The sequence below is a fragment of the Canis lupus genome, chromosome 20 (genome assembly GCF_048164855.1).
Source record: "Canis lupus baileyi chromosome 20, mCanLup2.hap1, whole genome shotgun sequence".
In the NCBI taxonomy this organism is placed as follows: Eukaryota; Metazoa; Chordata; class Mammalia; order Carnivora; family Canidae; genus Canis; species Canis lupus.
The window spans coordinates 34,544,968-34,569,052 of NC_132857.1; the positions used below are offsets into that span (position 1 = coordinate 34,544,968).

Sequence of the window (24,085 nt, forward strand, 5' to 3'; positions counted from 1 at the left end):
CATATACACATATTTGAATATTTGAGAGGAGTATTCCTTAACATGTATTATGAAGCTAATTTGGTGGATACTTACTTCAAGTCAACAAGGACAGAAAGAAAGGATATTTATAGGCAGAACTCACTGTCGAACATGAACTCTAATGTCAATGAAAATATTCCTGGTTAAATCCAACAATATAAACTCAAGTAGGTTTATCCCCAGAATCAATGATGTTAAAATAAGAGAAATGTGCTGACATAAAAGCCATCCCAATAAGAGGATAAAGAATAAATTTTATTTTATTAAATATTTTATTTATTTATTCATGAGAGACACACAGAGAGAGGCAGAGACATGGGCAGAGTGAGAAGCAGGCCCCCCAACAGGGAGCCCTGTGGGACTCGACCCTGGGACTCCAGGATCATGCCCTGAGCCAAAAGCAGATGCTCAACCGCTGGGACACCCAGACGTCTCAAGAAGAAATGTTATGATTACCTCGTTACTTGCAAAAAGGCAGTGATAAAACTCACAACCATTCACAATGAGGGACCCTTAACAAAATAGGAATAAAAAGGAATTTTAATCCTAGTATAGAAAATCTACCAAAAACTATTAAATTAAACATGATTCTTATGGTAAGACTTCAGGATTATTCCCTTTCAAGTCAGGAACATGAAAAGGATGCCCACTCACCAAACCTGTGTTCAAAAATGAATTGAAAAAAAAATGAATTGAAGACTCTAAGTCTACGCGGTCCAGCACGATAACCACTCACCACTGGAAACGTGGCTGGTCTAAACTGAAGTGTGCTCTAAGTGTAAAATACACACCGAGTTTTGAAGACTAGATGAAACAGGAATATAAACTATTTCAATCATCTTTTCTATTGATTGCATGTTGACATGATAATATTTATATATACTGGGCTAACTAAAATATGTTATTAAAGTTAATCCCACCTATTTCGTTTCACTTTTTAAAATGTGGCCACCAGAGATGTTTAAATCATACATGAGGCTCACATAGTATTTCTGTTGGACATTGCTGCTCCAGACAGCACAGCAGCAAGATGCAAAAGGGAAATAAAAGATACAAGATTTAGAAAGAGAAAAAACTTTGATAATTTGTAAATGACGTGACTACGTAAAACAGCTATAAAATCTAGACAGATGCATTTAACAAGACTGATGAAACCAGCAGTAAACAATTAGAAACTGTCGTTTTTAGATATATATTTACCCTTTACGACAGCCACAGAACTGCAGCGAACTCAGTAAACTTAACAGAAAATGTGTAAAAGCTTTAAGATATAAATTATAAAACTTAACTAAAAGACATAAAAGAAGCATTAAGAAAAGATCAGGATCATAGGTGAGGATAGTTCCAGAGGACAAAGATGGCAATATTCCCCCCAAATTAATTTAACTCCAATCAAAATTCCAAGAGGGATTCTGGATTTAAAAAAAAAAAAAAAGTCATCTGAAAATTCTTATGGTACAGCAAAAGCCAGACAAGAACCAAGATGTTTTGGGACGCCTAGGTGGCTCAGCGGTTGAGCATCTGTCTTGGGCTCTGGGTGTGATCCTGGAGACCCGGGATCGAGTCCCACATCAGGCTCCCTACCTTCTCCCTCTGCCTGTGTCTCTGCCTCTCACTCCATGTCTCTCATGAATAAATAAATAAAATCATAAAAAAAACTTTAAAAAAAAAAGTAACAAAGATGTTTTGAAAACGGAACAAAAGAAGGGATTTACTCTATGAGGTATTACCCTTCCTATAAACCTACAGCAACTAAGACAATGTGCAAACCTATAGGGAAACTCACCGGCCAGTGGAAGAGAACTGAGGCAGAGTCTACACGTGTGGAAGGGAAACTGACGTGATAATCTCTGCACTTAAAAAATCATTTAAAATTTAAGAAATGCAGTAATTGCTACCAGGACAATGCTCATCCACATAGATTAATAAAACAAGTATTCAGTATCAGGTCAAAGACACTTCCAGCTACATTAAAAAACTATTCACATAACTTTAGAATTTTTAGAAGAAAATATAGGATAATATCTTTATGACCTCAAGGTAGGAAAGAAACTCTTAAACAAGATACAAATGTATACCATAAAGGAAAAGAATGATGTCCTTGATTATGTTACAATGTATAATTTCTGCCCCCGTAAACCACACCATAAAGAAAGATAATGGCCAAGTAAAGACAGGAAGAAGCTATTTATCAACACATCTAAACAACACATCTACACAATAAATGATTAGTATATTAAAAAAATTTTTTTTAGGAAGAAAGCAGACAGTAGAAATTCGAGCAAAGGAGATGAATAGTTCAACCAAGAGAGAAAAAATTAAGATCTCCAGTTCACAGACGAGAGTACAAATTAAAATAAGATCGTTCACACTTATTAGACTGCCTCCCCTGGGACACCTGGGTGGTTCCGTGGTTGAGCGTTTGCCTTCGGCTCGGATCGTGATCCCGGCGTCCTGGGATCGAGTCCCGCATTGGATCAAGTCCTGCAGGGAGAGGGAGCCCGCTTCTCCCTCTGCCTATGCCTCTGTCTCTCTCTCTGTCTCTCATGAATAAATAAATAAAATCTTAAAAAAAAAAAAAAAGACTGCCTCCCCAAATTTAAGTCTAATAATACAAATCATTGTTTGGAAAGTAGGAGTAAATTTGCCCAGCCACTTTGGAGAGCAATTTGGCAGTAGCTAATAAAGCTGAAAATGTACATGTCCCACGAGCCACAATTCTACTCCTGTAGCTACACTGGGGCTGGAGCTTTCAAACTGTTCCACTGTGATGCAGAGAAATTTTATACAGCAGTGTGGTTCATACATGCACGAGCACGCACACACATGCACGCACGCAACTTCACCTCGACTACCTGCAATGCGCTGTGATGTTTTCTATCTCACCTTTTCAAATGCTGTGCATTACCCACAAAATTAATTTCATAACCCTCCCCGCTCCGTCCAAAGAACTCCTTGTGTATGTACACAGGGAGACATGCTCCATCCATAGCAACAATATTCGCGCTAATAAAAAACTGTAAACAATCTAAGCAACCTCAATAGGGAAGTAGATAAATGGGTTGTGGAATATTCATTATTGAGGAGCACACACAGGACTTTCAACGACCAATTAGAGCTTCTGGCAGGGACACGGATATATCTCAAAAACATGATATGTGCAAGAAAAAAATGTATCTAAACACACAGTGATATAAAATCTAATTTTTGAAACACCGTATGTGGATATGCACATATATAGTGAAAATGTGAAAACACGTCTGAGGATGATAAACATGACATTCTCTGGGGGGAAGTAGGGATGAGCAAGGGGCAGATCGAGGTCTAAAATGATCATGAAATGGTGGGAGACCTGTGATGGGTTCTCAGCTGGCCACCCCAACAGGAACCGCTTTATCTCAGACATTCTTTACACCTGCCAGGGCGGGGGAATACTTCAGTGTTCTGACTTTTAGAAATTTGATTTTGATTTTTTAATTCTCTGCAATGTGCATCCCCTACTGTCTGGACCCAGGGCAGACCAGCTCCCACTGGGTATGCCACATTTCAGAAATGAGGCCAAAAAATGTATGGGTAAAGCTGTATGAGTATTGGTTACACCTTTTTTGGTGTGCTTAAAACGTATACATACATTTTATGTATTTATGTATTATATATTTGTCTTTTCCAAAGACCAGATAAGCCAGGATAAGGTGCTTGCGGAGCCCCAGTGTAGGGAAAGTCAAGACAGCCTGGAGCCTGCCTAGCGTAGGCCATGGAGGCCTTGACTGACAGCTCACGGGGTCGGCAGGGGGCAGGCCCAGCAGGCAGGCCTACCCAGAACTGCCATCTGAGTGTTGCAACAATGCTCTAAGACTACATCTGAATGGCTCCCACCAAAGCCTCATGTGGCTGAGCTCAGTGGGCTCCTGGGCAGCGTTGTGAAATTCGGCCTTAGCTCTTTCCTGCTTTTTCCTCTTTGCCTGCTAAATGGGTACAGTGCCAGCCCTCCTATCTTGGAGGCAAGGAGCGGGTCATGGGAGCAGCCCAGCATTTGGCTGCTGCTGGCCAGGGAGGCCTCAGACCTGCCCAGAGGAGGGGTCACCCAGTTAACACATGTCACAGCTCCCACAAGAACCTGGCATTCCAAGTCTAACCCCAGGCAGGACCACTTTGTGCCGCCCCCAAATCCTGGCCACCACCTTCCCCTCTTGAAAGACATTTGTTTCTCATTGCTGTGGTGTGTTGATCAAAACCCACAACCACTCCAACAGAATTAGAACATTTGTTCCAAAACATCGGCCTGGTACCAAAGGCACCCAACTGCACGTGCGACCAGTGGAAAACTGGTGTGGGATTAACCAAGAAAACTTGGGACACAGTCACAGAAAGGCCCATATAAGGACTGCACAGCAAGCTCTTTGTTTCCACATGATCCCCCAGCTCTGGAAAGCAGGACACTGCCGGAAAACACCACGCACAGGATGCGGCAAGTTGCTGATGATTTGCATGCCTGGTGACAATGACTGCATGGCAAAGGACAGTCACTGGAATTGCATGCCAAGGGGGCCAGAAAAAGGTCTGTGAGCAAAAGGGTGTGCAGGGAAGCAGATCCTATTTCACATCTCCTGATTATCTGTATTTTCCTATTTTCCACGTTCCTGATGCTCTGGCATCCCAGGCCTCCTTACAGGAAAAATTGCTCCTTTTAGAGTTAGTTAAAAAAAAAAAAAAAAAATTTTTTTTTTAGGGCCAGTCAATTCTTAAAGATAGCAAAGGACTAGCAGGGGAGTGCACTTCATATGCAAACCAACAATCCGAAAGCCCATACTCCAGCACCTCCTCTATCTGGCTTATTCCTCTGACCCCATCACCCCCAAGGCCAGGTAGCAGATGGGGAGAGACAGCTCTATACCCCAGAGCCTGCTGAAATCCTCCAGACTAGCCAATCCTCAACCTGCTTACCTTGCTTGGCCCATTCCTTCCAGCAAAAACCACAATCAAGGCTCCTGTCCACGTTCTCCCCTCGCTCCTGCCTGCTGGCTGCCCAGCGCACCCCATATGGTGTGATGTACCCTTCCTCTCCCAATTTGTGAGTAACAAACTATCTCTTTAGTGACAATCGTTTCCCATCTGTTGGCCTCACCATACCTGAATAATAATAAAATCTACATTTTAAAACATCATTGTACATTATGCAGAGGACCAGGGCATGATGGGGGGGGGGGAGGGATTGAGCACCCCCAGGCTGTACAGCAGCATTCATGGGTCACTTTGAAAGTGGCCAACACACTGTTGACTTCAGCCAAGCCAGACAAGCCAACTACAGACTCTCTATGTGCTAACTCCTGAGCTTTAAGAAGGGCACTGAGATGACTTTGGAAGTCCTGGGGGTTGGTTTCCAACTGAATTTTAAAGCTTGGTTTGTGGATTCTGCTGGAAGAATCTTAAATTCAAATGTTGAGTGTCCCTAAATGGCCTGCATGTTTCCTAACTGCCAGTGAGGAGGTTTGGGGAGAGGAAGGATCCTCCTAGCCCAGGGGACTTGGAGGTGCCGGGCTCCCTGTTGGTGACCAGCAAGCAGGGTGAGGGGAGGTAACCTCTGCAGTGGAGGCAGTTGCTAGATGTCTCAGCAAAAGACTCCAAGGGGAACAGCGCATATAAGGGAACCCACTCATCCAAGGTGGGGGGAGGGGGATGAGGCTTCCAATCGATCCTCAAGACAGCCCTGCAGGGGCAGCCTGACTCTCTGGTTCTGCAGATGGAGACGCAAGTCTTGTGGAGGTCACCCAGCAAGGGTACAACAGAGGTGGCCTCTCATGTGACCTGGTTCCTAGGGACACACCAATACATCACCATGCCTTTGGGAGGAGAGCCTTTTCCAGCTCTCCCCATCTTTCTAAAGGGTTAGGACAGAGCTTCAGGAGCCCTAATCTGCCTGCTGCCACCCTGTGGAGGACCCCTCCTCCTGGCCTTCCACTACCTAACACAGCCTGTGTGTCCTCCCAAAGGCACAGCAGTCTGAGACTCAGGGGCTAAAGTGACTGGCCCAAGTCACACAGCTGGCAGGGGCAGACCTACCCTCCATCCTGGCTCTGGCTCCCTTCAGAAAGGTATTTACTTTCCAACTGCCTAAACATACTCCAACTGAGTCACCACCAGGAGCACCCCAAGGGCAAGGGTGGCAGCCAAGGGGTCCGAGAACTGCTCAGACTGGGCTAGAACCAGAAGGTGCCCTTGCAAAGGCAGACACACAACTCACCCCCAGAGAGCCAACTTTCTGCTTGGACACAGCTGTTGCTGAGTGCCCTGGTGGAGAAGGCACCCGAGGATTGTCTTCCCAGTGCTCACAGAGCTGACTGTCCCAGCATGCAGGCCTCCATCAGCCACATGGAGGAGACCACGCCTGGGAGCCGTGGGGACCCTGTGGGACCAGTCATCCCACCCTGGACTAGGTGGGCATGGACTGGGACCCCACTGACCCATGCAGATTCCCTCTCACCAAGCAAAGAGCACACTGTGCTCCTCATTTTTTACTGCAGAACTCAGCATGGAACCTACATGCAGTAGAATTCTCTCCCAAGTGCCAAGGCACATGCAGCCCAGCATGGGCCAATCTCACGGGCCACTTCGCAGGTGGACTTTGGGCACTACTATTCATGGTATTCCCATTTCACTCATCTCACTCATCAAGCAGAAACTTTATGAGCGTGTCCTCATTTAATCCCACGGCAGCCATGTGAGGCAGGAATCACAGGAACCCTACATACAAATGTACACACTGGCTTGGAGAAATTCACGGGCATAGCCAAGTGCCTGGGTGGGAGTCTAGTCTAGTGCTCCCAGCCCCCAGGGCATGCACTACCTCCCCTTCCAACCCTCTCACTGCCACTCTGAAATGGGACAATGACAGTGTACCATCAGAGACAGTATCCATGAGCTGTTTCCACAGGTTCAGTGCTCACAGATGCACACTAAAGATGCTCTCAGAAGAGAAACTAATATTCTGCTCAACATCTCCCAACTCAAAAGAAGAAAAAAAAAAAAGGAATAAAAGGACTCTGAGCCAAGCCTTTTCCACCCTGGAGGTGAGCCTGTCTGGCTTGTGATGCACGCAGCCCTTCTCTCAGGAGAACTCCAATGCTCTCCTGGCTGAGGTTGACATCCTGGCAGGCACCTGTCCCCACGCCGCAGAGGTCACTGCACCATGAGGGTCTTCCTTGGAGGAGTGCACCAGCCATCTGCCCAATCGGAACAGTTCCCAGGGGCCCAGGCTGGATGCCTCCGGGGAACTTCGAGTCTGCTCCAGGGCCAGGCATCGAGATGGGGGTGGGGTGGGTGGCACAAACAGCCAGGACGGACCTCAGTGTACAGAGACAGAACTGGCGGGGGGCGGGGGGGAGTGGGAGAAAGAGAAGGAACCACTGAGAAACAAAGAGGTGGAACAGAAGAGAGGCAGACAGATCTATAGATACCTAGGCAGAGAGTGAAACAGCACCATGGAAGAAGAGGGAGATGCAGGGCCAGGAATTGACAAGAGAAGAGCAGGGTGACAGGAAAAGGAGACAAGCAGAGCGACAGACTGCAGCAGTCAGGGAAGGGCAGTGGGAACAAGACAAGGGAGGTAGAGACAGCCACCAGAAGAGACACACAGACAGCACAGTGGGGACAGAGACGGTCCTGGAGGGGGAGCTCACCCACTGCAGCGCCCTCTGCAGCGTGTGGCACTGGCCGGTCCTCAGGGAGCTCCAGAAGACAAGCCCACTGTCCCGGTCTGTCCTGAGCTCTGTTGGCCTCACCTGGTTGAAATGGGCTCGTAGGTCCGTGCTGGGTGTCAGTGCCACCAGGTAGGGACCCATGCACCACCACCCTGCGGCCCTCCCTACAGATAGGGGTGGGGCCTGGCAGGTGCTGTGTATATGTGTGCGTGTCTTTGTATGCACGGGCACATGAACCCGAACACGGGTGCACACTCAGCAAACCTGCCACCTGGTGGAGCCCAGCCTTCTCCCTGCTTAACCAACACCCAGGGGCTGTGGGCTTCTGGGGGCTCAGGCATAGCACATGGGCAGAGGATAGGGGGAGACTCTTGGAGGGCAGAGGGGGCTAAGCCACTAAAACCAACATGGCAATAGGAGGGACATAAGACACTCCTTGATGGTTGCACTGCATGGTACGTGTGGCCTCACCAAGGTCTCACTTGACACTCGCCCTCCACGATGGCAGGTACTCCGACTGAGGATGAAGACAGGTTTGTGACCTGCCCAGGGTCTTGGGGTTAGTTAGAAAGGTCACCACCGCCCACCACCAGACTCCCATCCAGGTAACAGCAAACCCTCTTAAACCCATCTTAATTGTCACCCAAAGCACTTCCACTCAAAAGCTGCCTCCAGTAAGCAAGCCCGTGTGCACATGGGCACACACACCCCTCACAACTTCTCTGAGACACGTACTCATCACCTGACTAGCCCTCTTCCATCTGGGTGCCCAGCACAGTCCTTACTCAACAGAGCTCATGGGAAATTAGCCCCGTACCTCAAGCCCCTGGGAAGGAGCTCCCCAAAGGAAAGGATCCTGGCGAGCATGCAACCCACACAACCCCCTCAAGCAACCACCCTGGAGGCGGATGTTCTTCACCCCAGGGCCTGGCGCACAGCGACAGCCAAGAGGGGACTTGGCAAAGGGATGGGATGTCTAGTATCCTGGGGATGTGATAATTCAGTGGCACTGGCCAAGCCACCTAAGTGCCTCCTGGAAATCAGGTGCTGTGCACGATCTGCTTTACTCCTCATACTTTGTTGAGTGTCAACACTTTGTTATCCTCACTTGGGCTGGGGCTCATCCTACCTGCTGCCGGCCACACAGCTAAGTGACTGGACTGAGGCTCAACCCTGGCTCTGTCCAGCTCCTGGGTCTGTGGTTCTAATCACAAAACTACCTTTGAGTAAATTGGCCTCATAAAGACACAAACTGGGTCAGAGACACATTCAGATTCCCACACGTGCCCACTCTGCACAACACCTAGAAAGAGACGGTTTACTGAACTACTAACACGCTTTGAAGCATTCTGTTCTCCACATACATGCATGTGTGTGGCCGGGTGTGAATAGGAGGGTGTGTGTGTGTGTGCGTGCACATGCAGGACTGCATGGCTGTCAGTGTGTATGTGTGCATGTGTGTATAAGTGCGTGTGACCGTGTGTGCGGGAGGTATATGTGGGTGTGGGCATGCATGCACACGATGGGGTCACTATGATGTGGCAGTATGTGGGTGTGAGTGTATGTGATGTTGTATGTGCCTACGGTGTATCAGTTATGGGTGTAAGTGTGCACAGATATGGACAGTGTGTGACTATGGAAAGCGTGTCAGTATGAGTGTATGACTGTCAGTGTGTGCATGTGCATATAAGCGTGGGTGACAGTGCAAGTGTGAGGGAGGTGTGAGTGTGCACAAGTGTGTGCTGCATGCCTCCCCCTCAGCCTGGGGGGCAAGGCAGACATTCAAGGGAGGCTGGGGAGGAACAGTGACCATGGACAATGATTTTTTAGGAGCTGGAAGCCACGGCCTCAGCAGAGAATCCATTTTAGCAACAAGAGCAGTGGAATAACGTGGCAAATTATAGTGTCTGACCAAATAAATTATTCCTTTCATTTTACCATTTTGTTTGGAGGAGAGCTTTAAACCTCATCTCTGAGCATATTCAGCAAGTGCTTACTGAGCGGATTTGGCTGTAATTAATATGAATTTAACTTTCTTTTTTCCCAAGGCATGGAACTGAGGAGAAATGGGGCAGGGCCGACTCCTCTGGGCTGTGGGCTGGGTGAAGGTTTAATAGCTTCACAGACCTGTACGAGCTGCAAGGGCAAAAGGGAGAGGAAAAGTATAAAACCTTTAATTGCTGCTTCCCAAAATAACCTCAGCCCGCCCGTAATAGGCTTACGCTGGATTTTCATTCTTTTCACAGGGAAGGAAAAAAAAAATCAGATTTGAATTTCTCAAACCAACATATTTTCCGTGGGGCCCGCCCTCAGCATCTGCATGGGGTGGAAAGCCCCAACAGTGCTGAGCCCCAGCCCCGGGCCAAAGGGTTCAGACGAGAGGCTGTCCTCTAGGTGGCTGTGTCAGGGAACAGCGACCTCAGGACAAAATGAACCCATCCTCAGAGAAGCCCAGGGGCCTGCATCCCTGTGGGCTCCCCTCTTTGTGCAAAACAAGGGGGTGGTCAGACCAGGCTTACAAGGTCCTCTACAGCTCAAAATGTCCAGGGGTCTTTGGACCTGTTCCCCACTGACTTTTAAAAAATTGCTGAATTCTAAAAATTGTGGCAAAATGTACACAACATGGATTTTGCCATTTTAACCATGTTTAAGCGTGTGGTTCAGTGGCACTCAGCACATTGACATGGTTGTGCAGCCATCGCCACTGTCCATCTCCCGGAACTTTTTTCACTCCCCCAAATGAAAGTCTGTTGCCATTGAACAAAACTCACCAGGTCACCCTCCCCCAGCCCCTGGCTACCACCATTCTACTTTCTGTCCCTGAGTCTGACTCTTCTAGGTGCCTCATGTAAGTGTGATCATACAGGATCTGTCTTTTTGTGACTGGCTTACTTCACACAGCATAACGTCTTCAAGGTCCCTTCAGGTGGTGCCATGTGTCAGAATTTCCTTCCTTTATAAGAAGAATAATATGCCACTGTGTCTATACACCACATTTTCCTTATCCACTCATCGGTCCAGTGGACACTTGGGTTGCTTCTACATTTTGGCTACCGTGAATAATGCTGCTGTGAACAAATATTTGGTGTGCAAATGTCTCTTCAAGACACCCTTTCCATTCCTTTGGGTAAACATCAGAAGTAGGATTGCTGGATCATATGGTAATTCCATGCTTAATATTTTGAGGAGTCACCACACTGTTTCCCGTAGTGGCTGTGCCATTTTTGCATTCCTGTCCATGGTGCACAAGGCTTCCAATTTCCCCATCCTTACCAACACTTGCTACAGTGTGTGTTTCTTTGATAGTGGACATTTTAGTGGGTGTGAGTCCCCACTGACTCTTTATTACTAGCTTGCAAGCAGAGGACCTGGCTCAGGTGAGCAGGGTTCACTACCTAGCAAGAAGTATCAGCAAAAACTTGCATTGGGCCATCCCAATGCATCCTGAAAGAAGATGGCAAGCGGTCAGGACAAGTTTGCCACAGGTTTGCATTTCTGGGCTGGCTCCAGATGAGCCTCCAAAGCACTCATCTGATCACTGATTCAGCAACCATTTGACATGTACAGAGACAGGTGCTATTCTGGGAGTTGGGGACACAATGGTCCCTTGTGGACTCACGATGAGAAAGCAAGATGGTGGGAGCCCCACTCGTCCTCGGAGCCCATGTTTCATGAGACTGAAGTGTGGGGTGCTGTAGCCCAAAGGGAAAGCCTAGTGAAGAACGTGCCCAGCATTTGAAGGGAGGACAGAAGAAACGGGGGAAGGCTGCCTGGGTTCATTGAAATGGCTTCCAAAGGTTATCACCAATGACAATAATTATAAAGACGTATCTGCTTGATTCTCAAACCAATCCCCTGGTGACATGTGCTGGAGAGGCTACAGGCTTTGAAATCCAATGGGCCTGACTCCAGCCCCACCCCTCCCACCTGTATGAGCCGCGGTCTCAGGTCCCTAACCTGTAAACTGGGAAAACAAAGGATTCCTATCTTTTTGTAGACTTTAGAGGCTAATGTCTGTGCATAAGATTAAAACATACACACACACACACACACACACACACACACACACACAAAAACGAATGGCCCCAATCTACCCTTGCGCACCTCAAAGGAGGCCCCACGGGGAGGTGGACTCGCTCTCTTATGAGTCCAGTTCACAGGCTCCCACGTGTGAAGACACACGTTGCTCCTCCAGCCTGCCACACCCAGCCAACAAGCAACAGAGGGTGCTGGCTGCATTCAGAAGCCTGTGCGTGAAAACTCCGGGTGTGGAACCAGCAGGGGTTGGAGGTATAAACTCTGGCCCAAGAGCTCATGACACAGGAAGCAGAGATGAATGTGACCTGAGACCAGCAGGTGCTCACCCGACCTCCACTCACCCCACACCAGCCATGGCACACACAGGCAAGAACGGCGGGCAAGGGCATTGCTTCAACCACAGGCACGGTTTCCCGCTGCCCTGGTCTGCCCTCTCTCCCACACAAGCTGAGCTGGCTTAGTTGGGTGCATGCAGGTGCACGCCAGCAACAGCTCTCCCTCCCGCCGCGCTCTGTCCTGCCCCGCCGGGCGGGCTGCAAGCACCACAGCTGTCTCTGGACAGAACCTGGCCTTGGCCCAAGGCTCCGCTCTGTCATAACAAAGGCAGCCGCCTCCCGTCGTGCCCGGCAGCGAAGGCCAGTGGGGTTCTCACCCCCGGCATCCTGTCCCTCGCCGGACACTGCTGGGCCACAGCTGGAGTGCAAGGCTCTGAGTTGCTGAGGCTCGTGTCGGGGGACGTCTGTGGACCAGCAGACACAGGAAGGAGGCGTCTCTATGATCCTCCGCCTGGTTAATCCAAACATCTCTTGGCCAGCCAGGGATAGGCGCAGCGGACAGAGCACAGCCCACTCTGCCTGGCTGAGCTCTGCAGAATGAGGAGACCCATCAGATGGGGACACACAAGGCTCTGAGGACAGTGGGAAGCACAGAGGGGCATGTAGAGGAGGGCTCTAATGCAGGAGGCCTTCCTGGAGGGGGCAGGCAACAGATGGGGATGGGTGCATCAGGGCTAAAGTATCACAAGGCTCTTCTCAAGTAGGAGGTGTCTGACATGAGTGGCTAAGGAGGGAGACAGGGCCAGGCCTTGGGCTTTATCCTGTGGGCCCGTGTTTCTAAAACCTCAGCGAGAACAGATTCCTTCTAAAGGGAATAAATCCTTTCAGACTCTAAGCAGTGGCTGAAATTCTCCCCGAATCCCCAAATCACGCACATGTGACGCAAGAGGCCTGTGGACTCCACTACCAGAAATGCTGTGCAAACATCCCTCTTGAACCGTGGTGCAGCTCACGAGGGAGTTCGAGTCTTGATGTGTCGCTATGGCTCAGATGTCATGATGTGGGGACATCTTTCCTCACACAGCAAGGTCCCCCAGAGTGGGCTTAAATTCTCAAGCAGCATCTATAATACCTCCTCAGAGCTAGTTTGGGAGGTGCTGGTGTAGGCCTGAGTGGGGCAGGAAAGGGTTTCCAGGCAGAGAGAGAGTGAGGGGCACTGCCCAGAGGCAAGGATTTTGGAGAGATAGGGTGCTGCCAGAGACACCACCCCAAACAGCCACCTTTGGGAGCGCTGAAAACAATCAAGATTCACATTTACCCACTGCCCCATCACCCTGCCTCTGGGCTCCAGAAAAAGACAAATTATTTTTCACTCCCCTATTCCTCCCTCCTTCTTGCCCTACAGTCACTGCCCCCACATGACAGCCTGACAGTAAACTCCGGTGTTCACATTCTCAATGCCCTCATTCACATGCCCTATCTCCTCCCATCAGCTGTGTGACTTGGAGTAAGTGATTTAACCTCTCTGAACCCAAGTCTGCTACTGGTTTTGTTACACTATGGCCTCCCACTGTAACATATACAATATATATATAAAGTCCTTGTAATATAAATCACCCAAGATGTGAACATTTAGATTTCTATAGCCTATATAAATCAGAAAAACCCATTTTTTCTTTATTATTATAAAGTTAATTCACCACAGAATTCCATTAATTAACTCACTGCTTTTGTGCACAGAAAATATGGGTGTTTCGATCTGTATATGGTTTTCACAGGAATGAGGCAAATTATACAGCAAGGTTGAAAGCAAAAGACTGCTACGTGTGTAAATCCTCACATGGGTGCAGACAGTGGGTCTTGACCAGGTGGGTCCAGGGAGTAAAGTTCCTCTTAGCCCACACCACTGGCATGACCCTCTCCCCACCACCCATGAGAATCCAGTGGGGCCCTGCTTCCATGCACTCGCTAAGCTCCCAGCCAGTTACCCACTGACATTCCCTAGGCCCCATTCTGGGGCCTGGGTCTCCTCTCCAGAGCCCCCCCCCCCCCCGTGGTGGGGCAGAGGGGTGAAGGGAGGTCTTCCAGAAAGAGAGTCGGGGAAGCATTCTGTGCCCTCTTTCCAAAGCCAGGTGTTGCATTGTCGTCCCTAGGCCACCCACTTCTGGGGGCTCTCCGAGTCCCACAGCAAAACTGATAAGTGAGCAGATCTGAACGGTTGTTAAGTTATGCACGAGTCCTCTCCCACAGGCTCATGACCAAACACTCCTCAGTGTCAAAGCAGACGTCAGCATCTACTGGTCAAGAGGTGTCCCACCCTGCCTCTTCCCACTTGTCCAGTGACTGGGAAGTGCACCCAGAAATGAAGGTTAATTTAATGATGGCTGCTCTCCTCCAGCCCCCACACAGCTCCCATCGCTACCCCCCAACCCCCGCCATAGTATGGCTAAATTTATAGATTTGGGATTGCTGTAAATTATAATGTAATTATACCGCGCCAGGGGCAGCTTCCCCCGGCAGAAATTAAAAAGCAATTCAGGTAAATGATCTTTAGCTACAGCAGAGCGTCCCTGCAGAACTCATTAAGTCCAGGGACCAAACAGCATACCAAAGATGGTGCACAGCCTGCTGCATGTCAAATGCCACCTCACCTTGGAAACACAAGGCCACTGGTGGGGGCCTGGAGTGGGTCCTTCCTGGGACACCCGCCTGCCCGCCCTTCACCTGCTTCTCACTGCAGATGGGTGCACCTGTCCAGGTGTCTCCCACAACACCCTCCCCACCTGCCACACCTCAACCATGGAGATGCCCTCTGAGGGGCGAGGGAAAGGTAGGAGACACCTACAGAAGAGCCAGGGTGAGAGGCAGAAGAAGATCGGTCTGGAGTGTTTTGAAAATAAAGTCAAATGGGAAATTAGACATTTTGGTTGCATGATCACCGTCTCCTCGGAAGCTCTGAATTCCAAAAGCCCAGGGAGTTGTTTCTCTTATTGTCTTGTTTGGGTTTTGCTCTTTAATTTCCTCATTGGAACCTAACACTGAGAAAGGAATTTTTGCCTAGAAAGAAAGAACTGGAAAGACATGCTAACACAGAAATGATGCAAAATGGAAGCAGAGAATAATGTAAGAATGTTCTCTGTGCTTTGCTGCGTTCATCCAATTCATCCAAGTGTGCACAGCGGGTCCTTATGATGGAGGCGAGGTTCACGAGTTGGGAGGACATAAAGGTTCCGGAACTCTGAGGCACCCAGTGGCATGCTAACATGCTTCCAGCAGGCCATTTTGTCCATGTGCTTTGAACCACAGCCCACACCCCTGTTGTCTCAAGCATTCACTGCATGCAGGGTGCTGCATCCATGGCATGGTTCGGGGACTGGTGGCATTCCGGAAGGCTGCTCTCACCCACCACACTTGTATGAGTGGATCCCCTGCCAGGCACTGTTCCAAATGCTTCCCTGATGGCAAATCAAACCCCCGCCATAATCCATACACATGCCAGGTGGGTGCTTTATAGATGGGACACTGAGGCCCAGAGAGGCAAAACCACTTGCTCCGTGTCCCGTCCAGCTGGTCAGGGGCAGAGTGGGGGAACATGAACTAAGCTGGGCCTTAGCCACCACAGCCTCCTCTCCAGGCTGAAGGTGTGGGATACAGCAGAGCCTGGTCGACCAGCAGCCCGATTCCCCCTTGCCCTGAGAACCCCCATCGGGCACCACGGGTGGTGGTCCAGCCTAGGGGAGGATGAGCACGACCCAGCCCCTCTGCTGTCCAGCAGGGCAGTCCAGGACAGGTCACCCAACAGGGAAGCTCCTTGCCTTCCCCACCAGTAAAATGGTCCTCTGGGGGTCATGGCACAGACTTAAGTAGCCTTGTAAAGGGCCATGAGGGGTAAAACAGAAAAAGAGTCTTTTCCAAGTAGCTGTTAATAATAGTGGAAGTCAGCCTTCCCTCCTCTTAACAAAGGAGGAAGAGTGAAGGGGGATGGATGGGCCAGACTGCCTGGAGTCAGGCTGCCCACCGAGACTGCATGTCCCCTCCAGACCTACCCAGACTCTTTCTCCTCCTCCTCATGTCTGACCCCCAACTGGCATCCAGGCAGACCCCACCACACGCCAGTGAGGCTGGGCCTGGCAGTCGGATGTGTGAACCGCTGGACACCCCACGGATCAGAGGCTGACTGGCCCCTCTGTGGGTGACAGCCTAGGCCACAGTGAGATTCCCTCTTGGTCACCCTAAATGTCTGTTGGATCTACTAGTTTCTTCCACAGTAGAAGTTCACTCATGATGCCGCTTGGCTGAGCCACTGGCCCACCCCTAATTTAGATATTTTTCTCCCAAAAATAGTCGAAAGAGGAAAAGACATTACATACCAGGCCTAGTAAATTTGATCCCCGATGTCGAAGGAGCCAGTTAACCACTCGGCCAGCTGCACCTCCGCAACCCTTGCAACCCGCAGAGCATCCCCTGCACGGGCGTCCCCAGGAAATGCATCCCTGTCTCGTCCAGGCAGCAGCAGGCTGGGCAGGCCACACCAAGACAGGCCGCCGGTCGGGAAGGAGAGCATACACGTTTCCCATTTCCCCGGGGGGAGGCAGGATACTCCTGGGTCTTGGCGAGGCGTCTCAAACCACGGGGAGGCCACACACTAGTCACTGAGTCGGCATATGGCAACCCTCTGGAGAGGCCTCCTGGCCCCAGGCAGATGGAGGAAACATGTACTGAAGCCACCCCAGCCTGTGGCTCCCCTGGCCATTCGGGACTGCACCCCCCGCCAGGACAGAGCAGCAGCTTGGGGTGCCAGAAGCTGCAGGGCGGCCCATCCTGCCTGCCGGCTCTGCCGACGGGACACTCGAGTGACTATTTAAGGAAGTCAATCCCCACCTCCACCCCCACCCCCAGATGGGGAGCTCCCCTCCCCAGAACCCACACCCCTTCCTTTCCACCGAAGTTTCTGCCACTGCAAAAAAACTCGCACAGAGAGAGGGAGAGAGACAGGCCCTCAAGCCACACATGTCCCTGGCTAGCCCAGGGGACCATCCCCGCATGTCCTCCCGAGGCCCACACATCCACAGCAGGCCTACCTGGGGGTTGCTGGGCGCGGAGCCCACCCCGTAGAGCTTCGAGACAGCCCTCTGCGGCCTCCTGCCACCAGCTTCTCTTTCTCCTGCTCAGCCTCTGACGTTATCGCCTGGAGAGGGGACTAATGCTCACCAGCTGGCCTGGTGGTTTAACCCTCTCAGGCTTCCAGGGTGTTCGACTGGGAGGAAAGCTTGAGGTCACCCTAACCGGGGCCCCAGAGCCCGGTCGCTGTGAATTCAGTGACTATGAGAGCAATAGCGGAGAGCTCACACGAGATGAGAGAGCAGACGCTGAGTGGGTAAGAGAAAGAGAAACTTCTAAAACCCACCCTCATTCCACTGTCCCGATTCTCAGGGAGCCAGAGGGAACATAAACTCAGCTGAGAGAATCAGACAGAAGGCAAAAGGGGTTGGCCTTGAGCTTTCTTTCGCCTGCTTTTGTCAATCCCAGTCTTTCTAGGGTGTGATGCTTCAGGAGAAGCTGCTGGAGGTTTCCTCCAGCAAAGCAGTCAACAGTGCTCAGATTCACACCATCTGGGCTGCCACTCTTCCCTCTGCTTACTTTCATATGCCCAACTGTTCACCTAGTGAACTCCTATTCATCCCTCAAGACCCAGCTTCAGGCATCACTCCTCCAGGAACCATTCTTTGTCCCTTCTCCTTCAGGGGCAGGAAGAAACACTTAGCACAGGCCTCTCTCAAAGTCATCTTTTTTTTTTTAAGATTTTACTTATTTATTCATGAGAGACACAGAGAGAGGCAGAGGGAAAAGCAGACTCCCTGAAGGCAGAGGGAGAAGCAGGCTCCCTGTAGGAAGCCCAATACAGCACTTGATCCCAGGACCCTGGGATCACGACCTGAACCAAAGGCAGACACTCAGCCACTAAGCCACCCAGGCACCCGTCTCTCAAAGTCTTTAACCATACTGAGATCCTAGCCATGTGCTTGTCAGTGCCTCCTCCTGGCTGGTGAGATCCCTGGGGGCTTGGATGGTGGGGTATTTGCACAGTGACCAATACAGTGACTGGTCACTACTTGCAAATGGATGAAGATTTACTATTCTTGAGACCAAGTCTCATGGTGAAGAGTTCTATGTCTATGTCCCTGCCATCAGGCTGCTGGGAGAAGAATGGCAGAGGCAGAAAAAAAGAAGGGGTGGACAGGGACTACAAAAGCAATCTCTATTACCAGTGTTCTATGGCTCTGAAGTGTCTGCTATCAGTACTTTTAAGGTGAAGCACAAATCGCACCTGCCTGGAGGTCCCTCACCAGTTAGGCAAGCTCCACCAACTGTAACCCAGAAACAGACAAGCAGCCCCTATGCCCTAAATCTGCTCCTCAGAGGCCTTGCACCAAGCAGGGTGTAATTCATTCACAGAAGAGCCTCTTGAGCCCTTACTCGGTGCCCCTGGATTCTTAGTTTAAACACAATTCTAACAGATTCATAGGTATTCCCAGTGCATCAACTGAAAGTGGATAGAAGTTAAAGAAGGCAAGGACTTCTGACTGCTCCAGATAAGCAGCTTATCAGCAGAAGATGAAGGGGTAGGCAGCCCACACTTGGGGCTCAGACAGACTCAAGTTCAAGTCCTGGCTGAACCACTTAATAGCTGGGTGGCCTTGGCAACATGCTAACCAGTAGGCCTTTCATAAACATCCAAATGCTTTTTGAATTAAACAGAATTGACTAATTGAATTTGGCCCAGAAGGAGCCTTGGGATTTAGAGGCCGAGGGCCTAGAGGAAAATATGGGGGTGGGGTGGGAGAGGTCCCCTGCAGAGACTTGCTGGGAGCCAGACAAACTCAGGAGGCTCAGAAGTGCTTTGTGCTCCAGTTGGGGCTGTGGGGAGGGGCAGGGGGAGCAAGGAGAGATAGGCGCTGCGTGTTAACAGATCCTGTTGGCCTTGCAGCAGGAGACACTCGTGCTCCTACCTGCAGAGCCCCTACTGTGTCAGCAGTTAACAGCGCCAGGACCTGGCCTGGCTCTTGGCTTTGCACTAAATGCCTGACACATCCAGCAGCAGCTGAAGGCCCTGCCAGTTGAAAAAGGTCGGCACACACCTTTTTCTCTGCTTTGGGCCTAAGGCCCAACATGCTCCTTCCCAGGGACTGCTTAGGAGGCAGATCTGTTTTCTTCTTAGAGATTTCTTCTTGGATGGAAGGGAAAAAACAAAACAAAACAAAACAAAACCCAAACAAAAACCAAAAACAACTCCTGGATGCACCAAATGGCAGCCCTAGTATCAGGCACAGACCTGTCAATCCCAGGGAAGGTTCTGTCCACCTCCACCACCATCCCAGGCTTAGGGAGACAACGCCACCCCCACAGGGATGGATGCTGGGGCTCTGTAGAGTTTTCTGGCTCTTACTACCACCCTTCTGCAAGGGGTCGGGCCCTAGGCTCAAGCAGTTCTCATCTCTCAAGGGTCATTTGAATCAAGGGCAAGATACCTGAGGAGGCATGGAGCAGGGGAGGAGCATAGGCTTTGAACTCCAAACTCCATCAAATTCTAATCATCACTGCTTGCTCATGGTGACTCTGTGGACAAGCTGGGGGATTCCTCTGGGCCTCAAGTATAAGAGGGGGCCATGATGGCTTTAGGAACGTGCATCCATGAAGAAAGGGGAACCCTCTCACGCTGCTGGTGGGAATGCCATCTGGTGTAGCCACTCTGGAAAACAATGTGGATGGTCCTCATTCTTCAGAAAGTTAAAAATAGAGCTACCCTTCAACCCAGCAATTACAATACTAGGTGTTTACCCCAAAGATAGAGATGTAGTGACCCGAAGGGGCAGCTGCACCCCAATACAGCAACGTCCACAATAGCCAAACTATGGAAGGAGCCCAGATGTCCATCGACAGATGAATGGATAAGAAGATGTAGTGTGTATATATATATATATATATATATATATATATATATATATATATATATAATGGAATATGACTCAGCCATCAAAAAAATGAAATCATTTGCAATGATGCAGATGGAACTGAGGGTATTAGGCTAAGCAAAATAAGTCAACCAGAGAAAGACCATTATCATATGATCTCACTCGTGGAAATTAAGAAACAAGACAGAGGATCATAGGGAAGGAAGGAAAAATAAAATAAGACAAAATCAGAGAGGGAGACAAGCCGTAAGAGACCCTTAACTCTAGGAAACAAACTGAGGGTCGCTGGAGGGGAGAAGGGTGAGGGGATAGAGTAACTGGGTGATGGGCATTAAGGAAGGCATGTGATGTGATGAGCCCTGGGTGTTATGACAACTGATGAATCACTGAACTCTACTTCTGAAATTAATAATACAATATATATCAATTAACTGAATTTAAATTAAAAATACAAATTAAAAAAATCATAAAAAAAGGAAGGTGCATCCAAGTAGATCCCGTGGCACCCTGAATATGGGGCTGTGTGGAGACACAGATCCCGTAAGTTTCCATCATATACAAGTGAGGGGCTAGAGGAGGTCTGGAGGGATACGGGTCTGGAAGTGGGTGAAGAGGGAACCATAATGCATCCAGGAGTCCGAGGACAGACAGGCTACTGGATGAGTGGGTCTGAGTGTAAGAGTCATGGGGCAGAGATGGCTGACAAGGTAGGACCCCAAGGTGAGACCAAAGTGGCCCGTGGTGGAGCCACTGGGACCCTGTGCCACAGGAGCAGGCAGGGGACAGCTGGCCATGCAGAGGAGTGTAATATCCAGAAACCAGGGAAGGAGAGGGCCGGGAGTATAAGACCAAGCACCAGGGTGTCCCTAAGAGGAGACATGAAGAGGATCCACTGGACTGAGCAGCATGGGGGTCTCACCAGGCCATATGATTGAAGGGGTAAGGCACGGTCCTGCGGGGTGTGACTTGCAGACAGGGAGCAGAGGCAACTCCGTCAAGGAAGGGGAAAAGAGAAAATGCAGCCAGAGGGTAGGTGGGACCAAAGAGTGAGGGGGCTTCAGAGAGAGACCCCCGTGGAGGTGTTGGGGTGGCTTTGTACATGGCAATGTGGCTAAGTGGACACTTCATTGCCAAGAACTCCCTTTTCCGTGTGGTTCCAGGTTCGAGCTGAAATCCTCAAGGTCTGGAGGAAGGATGGGGCAAAGCATGGTTCTCTTTCAAGGCAGGGGCAAAGTCACAGAGTTTTCATCACAAACCAAACCCTGATCTTTCTCACTCGTTCTTTCGCAGTGCCGTCCACTCCGTGAGCCAGTAGATCCCAAAGACAAAAGCCAGTTATTTCCACACGATAGCATAAAATAACGGAAGGGTAAAAACAGCCACTCAAAGTGCAAGAGAGACCAATGGATTTTTACAAATAGAATACGGAAAGGTCTTTGATAGGGTTTGGGATTTCATGTCGTAATTTTAAAACACAACGACGTGTCGAGTTTCAGGGGGGTATCAAAGAAGAGTATCTACAATCAGCCGAAAAGGCTTTTAAAACATCCCCCCCTTTCTAACTGTACGTGAGGCCAGATCCCCTCCACATATTTCAAGCAAAACAACATATTACAACAGATATGCCAACGTAGAAGCAGATACGAGGATCCAGCTGCCTTCCATTAAGTCAGACATTAAAGAGATTTGCAAAAGTGTGATCCCATTCTTCTTCCTTTCTTATTTTGGAGAAGAGTTATTTTTGATAGAAATGATGGGTTTACCATTGTTATTTTCAAGTGGATTAAAAGTTAAAATATTTAAAAATTTTTCTCACCTTAAATTTCGAGTAATGTAAATATTGATAGATATAAGCCCATATAAAGAGAAGTTCTCGGGGCGCCTGGGTGGCTCAGTCAGTTAAGCATCTGCCTTCAGCTCAGGTCATGATCCCAGGGGCCCTGGATCGAGTCCCGCATCGGGCTCCCTGCTCCATGGGGAGTCTGCCTCTCTCTCTCTTTTATGAATAAATAAAATCTCAAAAAAGAGAGAAAGAGAAGTTCTCTGGGGTCTTTGATAATTTTTAAGGGACTAAACAGTTTGGGAAGCCTCTATGCAGGGCAGCAGGCATGCCACCCTCAGTCTCTGCACTGCATTGCCAATCTGTGGCTCACCCAACAAGGTGGGCAGAGCCAGCTACTCCAGCTCCCATGGGGCTCCTAGGGCAAGTACAACTCCCAGCAGAGGCTTCCTCTATAGCTCCCCGTATCCGTCCAGCGCAAGGTTGGCAACTAGCAGAGAGAGACAAATGTAAGCTCTAACTGTCCCCATGGGTCCCAGTTTGTCCACACTCTTGCCCATGTCACACCTGGCCTTCTGTCCCGCTTCAGACACCACTGACCTATGGTGACTTTGACCCAACACCAGATGCAGAGGCTGCAGCCTTCCAGAGATTTCAGGGCTCCCCCAGCTAGGTGTCCTAGCTGGGTGCAGTTGGTGACATCACAACCCTTGTCCCATGTCACTCACAGTGGTTCTGCTCCCCTAACCGGACTGCAACGAGTATGGCAGTGAGTGTCTAGGGGAACATGTATAAGTGCCCCCAAAGGGACCAGCAGGAGCCAGCCTGGTAGGAAAGCAGAGGAGGGCATTACAGGGAGAGGCAGACCTGCACAAAGGCGCACAGGCACCCGAGGCCGGCCTATGGGATGGGCACTGCGTGACTGGAGAGGCGGGCCAGGAGCCCCCTGTGCCCAGTGCTCGGACTTGGCCCATGGTGCCAGGGAGCCACCACTCACCAGACGGTCCCCTCCACCAATGGGAGAAGGGAACCGGGGTAGATGGTGGCAGCCTGGAAGGCAGCAGTCAGGTTTAACTCTCTCCCACCCCCAACTTTGGGCTGAGGTGATTTGCGGCTCCTGTTACAAAGGGCCGCGGCTACATAAAGCCAGAAAGGCCTGATGGCTCAGATGCCTTCTCTCCCAGGCTTCACTGTGTTTTTTACGAGTAAACATTTCTCGATAAAGACTTACTGTCTGCAGAGACCCCTTTATACCCCAAAGGTAAGGGTTTAAGTGGCCTTATAACTGCCGTTACTTATCTTTACAACGGCCAGAGAGAGCCTATTCAGTAACAGAAGCTTTCATTATTCCGCTATATATATTTTTAGTGACTGGTTATAAATCAGGCTCATCTCTGGGGCTCAGGGTCCAGGGTCTCTTCCGTTCCAGAAGGCCAGTCTAGGAGAACCAGTTCATGCTCCCCTGGCCCTGGTCCTCAGGACTTCTGACACTGACAGTCCTCAAGAAGGCAGGACACGACACGGGCTCTAGTCTCCGATGACACACCAAGGGGAATCTTCAGGTCCCTCAGGCATGTTTCTGACCCCTTCTCTGAGCAGCAGCCTCTCTCCTGTCCTCCTGTGCTCTTCTCCAGCAAATCTAGTCTCTCAACGCGGCATCTGATAAACTCATTCCCACGAGGGCACTGTGGTTGACAACAGCCACATTGCATGGCCTCCACCTTGGAAAGTACCCGCTGTGGCACACTCACACATTGTTAAGATGAATCTGAGTTCCTCTTTAATGATGAAATCACAGAGAGGGACACAGAAAAGGATCCCTAAGTCCCTAGAAATTATGCCCTTTAAGCATCCACCACTTCTGTCTCCATAGAGCAGATGCTACTGGTTCACACTCATGCCCTCATGCCCTTACACACACACACCCAACTTCTGACCACTAGCATTGGTGGTTAATGAAGGGTTTTCTCTGCCCCCTTTGCCTGACAACCAAACAGGTCAGAAATGCCAGAGCAGCCCTCAAGCAAGGACAGACAAGAATTGATGGTGCTTAGACCTTGGCTGTTGGGCAGGACGGATCATACGGAGTCCTGGAGTCTCAACCTGGGGTGAAAGTGCAGTAGTTCTTGGTAGTAACTGGCTCGCTATGGTGCCCTCCCTCTCCTGCCTCCCCTCCCCCTGCCCCTTCCTTATACCTAAATAGATCATGTGTGCTAGAATCCTTATGGTAGAGGCTCTAAGCATTGTCACTAGGATGCCATATGTGCAAGGAGCCTCAAATTAGGGGCACAGTCTGAGGGC

The 24,085-nt window shown here is 49.8% G+C and overlaps 1 protein-coding gene across 3 annotated transcripts in view; it reads right to left on the bottom strand.

The window, feature by feature from the left end:
* GLI2 (GLI family zinc finger 2) overlaps positions 1-24,085 on the bottom strand; it is a 254,303-nt gene that overhangs the window by 145,840 nt on the left and 84,378 nt on the right. The window contains exon 1 of one of the 3 annotated variants that reach the window (XM_072788860.1): positions 17,113-17,349. The exons of the other annotated variants lie outside the window; for them this stretch is intronic. The gene's annotated coding sequence lies outside the window, so the exon portion shown is untranslated. Of the gene's footprint in view, positions 1-17,112; positions 17,350-24,085 lie in introns of those variants that run through there. 3 annotated transcript variants of the gene reach the window in all.